This window comes from Eriocheir sinensis, chromosome 16, assembly GCF_024679095.1.
Source record: "Eriocheir sinensis breed Jianghai 21 chromosome 16, ASM2467909v1, whole genome shotgun sequence".
Classification (NCBI taxonomy): domain Eukaryota; kingdom Metazoa; phylum Arthropoda; class Malacostraca; order Decapoda; family Varunidae; genus Eriocheir; species Eriocheir sinensis.
In genome coordinates this window covers 1,632,706-1,641,108 of record NC_066524.1, presented here as the reverse complement: position 1 = coordinate 1,641,108, position 8,403 = coordinate 1,632,706, and positions in this window count along the sequence as shown.

Below are 8,403 nucleotides of genomic sequence, written 5' to 3'. Positions count from 1 at the left end.
GGATTCAGTGATATTAATGCGGAAGATTACTTTACAATTGATCGATCAAATAGAACAAGAAGAAATCACAATTTGAAGATAAGTGGTAAAAGATTCTCGTCGCACGAAGCTAAACACTTCTTCTTCAATCGAGTTGTTAATGTTTGGAACTCTCTACCTTGTGATGTCGTTGATAGTACAACAGTTACGGCCTTCAAGAATATATTAGACAAGTGTTTTGAATCCAACCAGCAACTTAGATATTACTCATTGTCGTAATAACGTTAAGTTCTTTCGAATACTGGTGTCCTTGTCCGCTTTTATCGCCCGGTTAGTGGTAGCAGTAATGGTAGTTCTTTCCTCTTTCCTACATAAATTCCATGCAGTTTTTCCATGCTGCATGGTTCTTTTTCCTTTCCTGCCAGCTTTGGCTGGAGGGATGAGGGAGTGGGGAGGAGCCATCGCCTTTGCTGTCCTTCATCTTCCACCTTTGATTAGATAGTTAGTGTAGCTTGTCACAAACAACCTCGTAAGGACCAGCAGGTCTGCTGTTGTTTGTTCTTCCTTTGTGTTCTCTTTGTGTTCCTTCCCTTCCCTTCCCTGCCCTGCCCTTCCTTCCATTCCTTGCCCTGCCGGCCCTGCCCTTCCTTTTCCTACCCTGTCCTTCCCTCTCTTTCCCTGTCCTTCCCTTCCCTGCCCTTCCCTTCCCTAACCTTCCCTTCCCTTCCCTTCCCTTCCTTCCATTCCTTGCCCTGCCCTGCCCTGCCCTTCCTTTTCCTACCCTGCCCTTCCCTCTCCTTCCCTAATCTTCCCTTCCCTTCCCTTCCCTTCCCTGCCCTTACCTTCCCTTCCCTTCCCTTCCCTGCCCTTCCTTTTCCTACCCTCTCCTTCCCTTCCCTTCCCTGCCCTGCCCTGCCCTTCCTTTTCCTACCCTGTCCTTCCCTCTCCTTCCCTGTCCTTCCCTTTCCTTCCCTGCCCTGCCCTTCCCATCCTTGCCCTGCCCATCCCAGCCCTACCTTTTCCTACCCAGTCCTTCCCTGTCCTTCCCTTCCCTTCCCTTCCCTTCCTTGCCCTGCCCTGCCCTGCCCTTCCTTTTCCTACCCTGTCCTTCCCTCTCCTTCCCTTCCCTTCCCTTTCCTTTGCACGCACACGAGTGTGTGCATGTCTCTGCCCTTGTGCAAGTTAGTCGGTTAGTCAGTGTGTGTGTGTGTGTGTGTGTGTGTGTTGTATTGTGTTGTGTTGTGTTGTGTTGTGTGTGTGTGTGTGGGTGTGTGTGTGTGTGTGTGTGTGTGGATCTCAACGTGTCCTACGAGACACCTAAGGATATCGCACTTGTATTTTGTTTGTCGCCATTAGGCGTAATAAATTTATCAAATCTCTCTCTCTCTCTCTCTCTCTCTCTCTCTCTCTCTCTCTCTCTCTCTCTCTCTCTCTCTCTCTCTCTCTCTCTCTCTCTCTCTCTCTCTCTCTCTCTCTTTTCATGGCGCAGGCAAGTGTTTATAATGGCACCAAATATTCTTGGGTCATGCTGCCCCCCGGAGCTCATTCTTAAGGTCAGCATGTGAGTAGTCTTAGGCCACTCGGCGGTGGCTGAAAAACCATAAGTGGCAGCGGCAGATTCGAACCCGCATCATCCAGAACACGGGACTGACACGCTAACCACTCAGCCACCGCCTCCCCTATCATCATCATCATCATATGTTTCTTGCAGGAGGGTGACAGTGAGCAGACTGTCCTGAGGCTCGTCCACCTGCAGGAAACCTTCTACATCCTGTGCCTCGGCTACGCGGCGGCGGCGGCGACGGCGGCGTGCTCCTTCCTCGTGGAGCAAGTGTCGATCCGCTAGTGCCTGCTGACCACCAACACTCATATAGGAGAGAGAGAGAGTGAGAGAGAGAGTTTATTTCAAAGCGTGTCAGCAAAATATATTTGATAATGTAAAATCATATTCATGCTGGCTGGCGACGCATGCATGCAGGTACTCCCTCCCTCCCTCCCTCGTTTGGTGGGTAATTACCCACCAAACTAATTATAATTAAGAACAAAAGTGTTATTATTACTGTGTCTATTTCTTGTGTTTGTCTGCAACAGTTTTAGAATATATTGAGGAATAGAGGCGCCCTCGTACCCTGAACAGTTACCAGCCGAGCGAGTAAAATATTCCTGAAGCCGAGGGAACACACGGCCTGGACAGCAGGGCCGGGAAGCATGGTCCAGTAACACACTCAGTTAAATTTACGAAATATTTTATGAAAACAAAATGCAAAGTTTAATAATGGCACCAAATTTATCATTACCCAACAGCTAGACTGATGAGTCAATTGTAAACATTCAAAACTCTCAGTAAGTTACGTAAGTCAGACTGCAACTTTATATCAAGCAAACTTACCAACTTTTTTACATGCTGCCAATAGCGCCTGTAAGCTTTCTTGAGGGGCCTCTTGGTCGACCCCAGCCTGTTAGCGTCGCAGGAGAATTTTATCTATAGTGGCTGCCGTGATGTATGATTCTTGCTTGTCCCGTGCTATCCCCCGGTACTCCCCTTGGACAAGGTCCCTGAAGTTAGGGTTGATTGAAGGCCTGGGCAACACGTGGGTAATCTTCCGCCACTCGGCGATGGCTTGAAATATCAGCGCGTTTAGGTGGGACTCGATCCTCGGTCCACGGGCTCACCACGTACTAGGGTAGGAATACTTAGTGACTCCTTAAAGTAAACGTTTTCACGGTACTTTTTTATTGATTTCCACACGCTTGTCGTTCCTCGTTTGCCCCGCCTTCCCGAGAGCCAATGAGGGGCCTCCGTCAATGATTCACCTTCCGGCTTCCAGCCAATCACATGGTAGTACGCCGTGACGTCAGAACCGAGCCTCCGGTGAGCTTCATCTGCTGCTGTTTATATGGCCGAGGGTGTGCCGTGGGTGTGGGTGTTGGTCGTACGAAGGGTTTTCTGCGCACAAGGAGGCCGATTCAGGGACGGGAGGTGAGCAACAGGACGTTCTTGGTGACGAGTTGATGGCCGGCGGCTGTTTTGTGTGTTACGGCAAGGACGAGAGGTGAGCAATATAACATTCGTGGTGACGTGAGCTGGTGGAGAGTGACTGTTGATACGTTATAAGGAAGGGACGTTCGAAGGGATATATTATGCGCACGAGGAGGCCGCTACGGTGACGAGAGATGAGGAGCATGCTCTTAGTGGTGCGTTGGTGGCAGGTGGTGGCTTTGTGTTATGAGGCAAGGACGAGAGGTGAGCAGTAGTGTTTTGTGAGGCAGGGAAGAGATGCGCAACATGTTCTTAATAACAAGTTGCTGTCGATTGGCTGTTGGTTTGTTATGAGGCAAGGACGATAGGTAGGCAACAAGCTCTTACGCCCGTATTTTTAAGCGTATCAGCACCTCAGTTCGCCTGGATCTAGATCTGGATAATAATGCGCAGGGCACCCGTACAGTGCATAACATGCATATTTGTTGGCTGTTGGGGGGACGGGGAAGCCGAGTGTGCAGGGGAAGGAAGTGAATCAAGTGTAGTTGTTAGTGTTAGTGTGTTGTGGTGACAAGTGAGTGTGAATTTGTTTTTTGAATGAGTCTATTGTACCGCAGTCTAAAATCTGTTGAGGGAGGCTGTTCCAGTCACGTATGGTGCGTGGGAAGTGTGAGTGCTTGTATGCGTCAATGTTAGTGTGATATGTTTGGTATTTATGGATGTGTATGTTACGAGTACGTTGACTGTTTGCGTTGTGTAGGTATGTTTGTGGGTCAATGTCAATGTGAGTGTTTGTGATCTTGTACATAAGTGTAAGTCTGTGTGCTTGTCTGCGTATGTGAAGAGGGTCCATGTTTATCTGTTGTTTGATCCGTGTTGTGATGCCAGGCGTTCGAGTGTAATTGTTTGTAATGAACCTAACCGCCTTGGTGTTGATTTGCTCTAACCTATCTATGTTTCTGTGTGTATGAGGATCCCACACCGTGGAGCAGTATTCCAGCGTTGGTCTCACAAGTGTGTCATAAGCTATGTGTTTAATGTCAGGTGTGCAGTTATGTAAATTCCTCCTCAGGAACCCCAGCGTTCTGTTGTCTGTGGCACTGATATGGTCTATGTGGGTGTTGATTTTGTTTGAAAAGCCTCTTCTAGAAGTTGCTGGGATGTTCGTTGGCTGTTTTGTAATGCTGCTGATAGTTTTACCCGACTTCATCTTGAACGGGAAAAATCACCCTGAAAACCTCGTTAATCTTCTCCGTGGCCTTGGGAATGGTCGTAATGGGACCCCGATACCTTAGTTTTACCCGACTTCTTCACCTTAAACGGGAAAAATCACCCTGAAAACCTCGTTAATCTTCTCCGTGGCCTTGGGAACGGTCGTAATGGGAGCCCGGTTAGCATGTTCTTATTGTTCAGCGTCTCGGCACCGCAGTTCGCCTGTTTGAATAGCCTCTCGTAGAAGTCGCTGGTATATTCATGGACTGTTTTGTGATGCTGGTGATAGTTTTACACGACTTCTGCACCTTGAACCTTGAACGGGAAAAATCACCCCTTAAAACTTGGTTAATCTTATCCGTGGCAGGGGGCTTCGTGGTCCAGTGGTTAGCACACTCGGCTCACAACCGAGAGAGCCCAGGTTCGATTCCCGGGCGGAGTGGAAAAATTAGGACGGCTTTTCCGATACCCTACGCCCCTCTCCACCCAGCAGTGAATGGGTACCAGGTGTTAATTGGGGGTTGTGTCCCGTCTCCTGGGGTCTGTTCCCTTCTCCTATAATCCCTTCCTCTTCTGTCTCTCGCCGGCATATGACCACAGATGTTGCACCGACTAAACGAAACTTTCCAACTTTCTCCGTGGCCTTGGGAATGGTCGTAATGGGAGCCCGATACTTTTAATAATATATGGACTTCAGTGACGAGTTGATGGTGGATGGCTGTCGGGTGTGTTATGCCGGCAAATTGATGCTTTCAGACATTGATTATTGATTGATTGTGATTATTATTTTTTTTTTTTTTGTTTGTTTTCGATATTTCTTTCCTCTGTTGCCGTTGTCTATTTTCGATGTGTTTGTTTTCATTTGACACGGCAATAAAATAAAGATTAAGTAAGTAGAAGGGAAAAGGAAATTAGGAAAATAAAAAAAGAAAAAAAGACCCTGACTCTAACGTCAGATACGCGTAATTGTTTTTTTTCTGATTCTCATTCTCATTCTCTCTCTCTCTCTCTCTCTCTCTCTCTCTCTCTCTCTCTCTCTCTCTCTCTCTCTCTCTCTCAGGAGGCACCAACGAGGGCTAACGCCAACGTATTTTGGGGGTTTACCTTTGGTCACGAGAGAGAGAGAGAGAGAGAGAGAGAGAGGGGGGTCAGGCGAAAATTAGGAGGGGGTAATGTTGGACCGGGGAACAAGCTTTATGTTGGAAGACTGCGACTCGATGCTTTGTGGGTAAAACATATCGTGGGGAGACAAGGAGGAGGAGAATGAGGAGGATGTTTGAGAGAAAGAAAGAGGAGGACCAGATTACCCTCATTGTCCGTCTCCGCCTATACGGGCATTTGGCACGCCCCCATTCATTGACTGAATATCCTTATGATATCCAAATCTCTCATGCAAGAGTCAACCAGCATCTTCATTATTTCATCCCTTTCATTTGTTAACTCTAGAACAGCCTGTCCTAATGTTTCCTCCTGCCTAAGACTTGAACGCTTTCAAAAGGGGATTATCAAAACACCTTTCCGATTTTAACATTTCCGATTACTATTTAAACTTTTCACAGGAGCAGCGCCAACGCTATAGTTTTTTTTTAATCCATTTTAGCTTTGAGCTGCCTCTATTCAATCAATGGGGGCATACGCCGGGGGCCGCGTAGCCTCGCCCACCTTACGATGCCATGTGCGGGGGGCACTCCGGGCAAGTATCCATGCAGGCCCGCTTCCCATCCTAAGTACCTCCCGGCAGGATCTGTCGACTTGCTCAATCCACGAACTCAGAGGGCGTCCCCTTCGCCTCCTCCACTCAGTATTTTCCCTTAAGCCCCGTTCACACTGTGCGACTCTGGGCCAAGACAACCCACGACTCTAGGGTACACGAGGTTTTGGATGTTGATGTGAAAGGGTCGGGCATGTCTTGAAAGAGGTCTTGAGACTGTTGCTGCATGCTGCGTAAACGTCGTGACGGGAGTCTGGAGTCGTGAGGGTTAGCGCAAAAAAGTATTCCATGCTAAACTTTCACGACAAGAGTTGGCAGAGTCTGAACCAACCGTCACTTCCGGTTGAGGTCTGAGGAGGTCAGGGGCAGTCGTCAAGACAGTCGTCAACAGTCTTGGCTCGTTTTTAGACAGTCGTGACGACTGTCGGGGCCATTACAATTTTTTACGGTTTCCTGTCGGCACAGTCGTCTGTGCCGACTACTTCAGAATGATGAGGACTGTCGTGACGACAATCTTCGCCTGATGAAGAAGGTTCGTGACGACTGGCGGCTCAGAAATATTGGCTAACACTGCCGCCATCAAGAAATTTTTATTTTTATTTTACAATCACAAGTACAACAGCAACTTCTGGGCATGGTTACGTTTCACTGGCACAAACTTGGGAGCCGCACAGCACTCACGCACCGCGCTGCCTCTCTCTTGTATTGAATGACACAACTAGGGTTGCCACCAACAGAAAAATGTGGAATGTAACATCTCACCCTCCAATACGGAATAGATCCATATTTGAAGGAACGGGTGGCAACCCTAAAATTTCTCGAGCATGCAATGAGTGACAGCCGCAGCACGCTGCTGATGGAGGCAAGAGGGAGGGGGGGAGGGACGTTACGTCGCGTATTTTACATGTATTTTAGGACGAACCTTTGACAGATTTTACGGGCTGGTTTTGTGATTAACCGAAAAATGCGCTCACTACAATTTTAAGATACTGAATTTTATCTGCTTTACCACTCAGATAACAAAATACCGTACGGAACAAACGTCGTTCCGTATTGGTTCAAAACGGAACGATACATTTCAGTCACGAATACAGAGCGACTCCGTGTTTTAAGGAACGCCAAGACAGTCGCAAAGACAGTCGCGAAGACCGTCATGAAGATCGTCGGCCAACTCCTTGGCAACTGTCGGCCAGCTTGTCGGCCAACCAGTTGACAATCTGGAAGACTGTCGTCAAGACTTTCTGCGACTGTCGGCCAATCAGTCGGCAGATTCGTGGTTGTTGTAGACATGGCACCATTTCAAGAATTGACCGTTAAGACTCGTCTTGAGATAAGTTGGCAGCATGTCGCAGACATGCTGCCAACTAGTTGCCGAATGTCCCAAACAGTCGGCAACCATGGAAGCCGACACCAAGACGCCAAAAAATTATTTGAGTGTGGGAGCTGACTTGTCAAATGCAGAAGTCGCTGGGTTGTCGTGGCCAAGGGTCGGCACAGTGTGAATGGGGCTTTACAGAGACAACCCGATGAGCAATGTCGGTTTATGGGTAGCGTGCCACGTGCCCGTAAAGCCGGAGTTGGCGTTGACGAACTATGCAGGTAATAGCCTCGAATCAGTCTCATGGAGTAGTCGCCGGTTTGACAAAGTCATTCCAGCGATATCCCATGATTCTGCGTAGAGGCTTATTACCAAAGGCATCAATCCGCCTCTCCAAGTCCCCATTTAGTGTCCATGTCTCACAGCCATAGAGTAGGACAGGGAACACAAGGGACTTGAAGATCTGGATCTCTGTCCTTCTGCACAGGTATCGACAACGCCATATACTCGTGTTGAACGATTCCATAACACCGTGGACCAGGCTAATCCGGCGTAAGACTTCCTGGCCAGACTCACCGTTGTTCTGCAACAATTGCAACAACTACCGTGGTATTACACTGCTCAGTGTACCAGGCAAGGTGCTTGCCCACCTACTGCTGATGCAGATTTTCAGTCAGCTGCTGAAGCTGCAGAGACCTGGTGTCACGCCTGGTAAGTCGACAACTGACGGTATCCTAGTGCTTCGTGTACTGGTGGAGCGCCGACGTGAGTTTCGACAGGGGATGCTTGCAGCCTATGTCGATCTCAAGAAGGCGTTTGACTCAGTGCATCGCGGGGCACTCTGGGATCCTCTGCGACTCCGTGGGATTCCTGCGAGGACTATTGGTTTGCTGACTGGCCTGTATTCTGGGACAAAGTGCTGTTGTCCAGCTTCTTTCCCGTGAATGCGGGAGTGAGGCAGGGCTGTGTCCTTGCCCCCATCGCTTTTCAACACTTGTATGGACTGGATACTGGGCAGAGTTGTGGACCAAAGTCATTGTGGAGCATCTATTGGCAATACCAGGGTCACTGACCTTGTTTTTGCCGATGATGCAGTAATCATGGCGGAGTCGCTGGAGGTCTTGGTGATGGCTCTCGAGGCACTGCACGAGGAGGCGAAGACCTTGGAACTTAAGGTCTCCTGGGACTAAACCAAGGTACAGG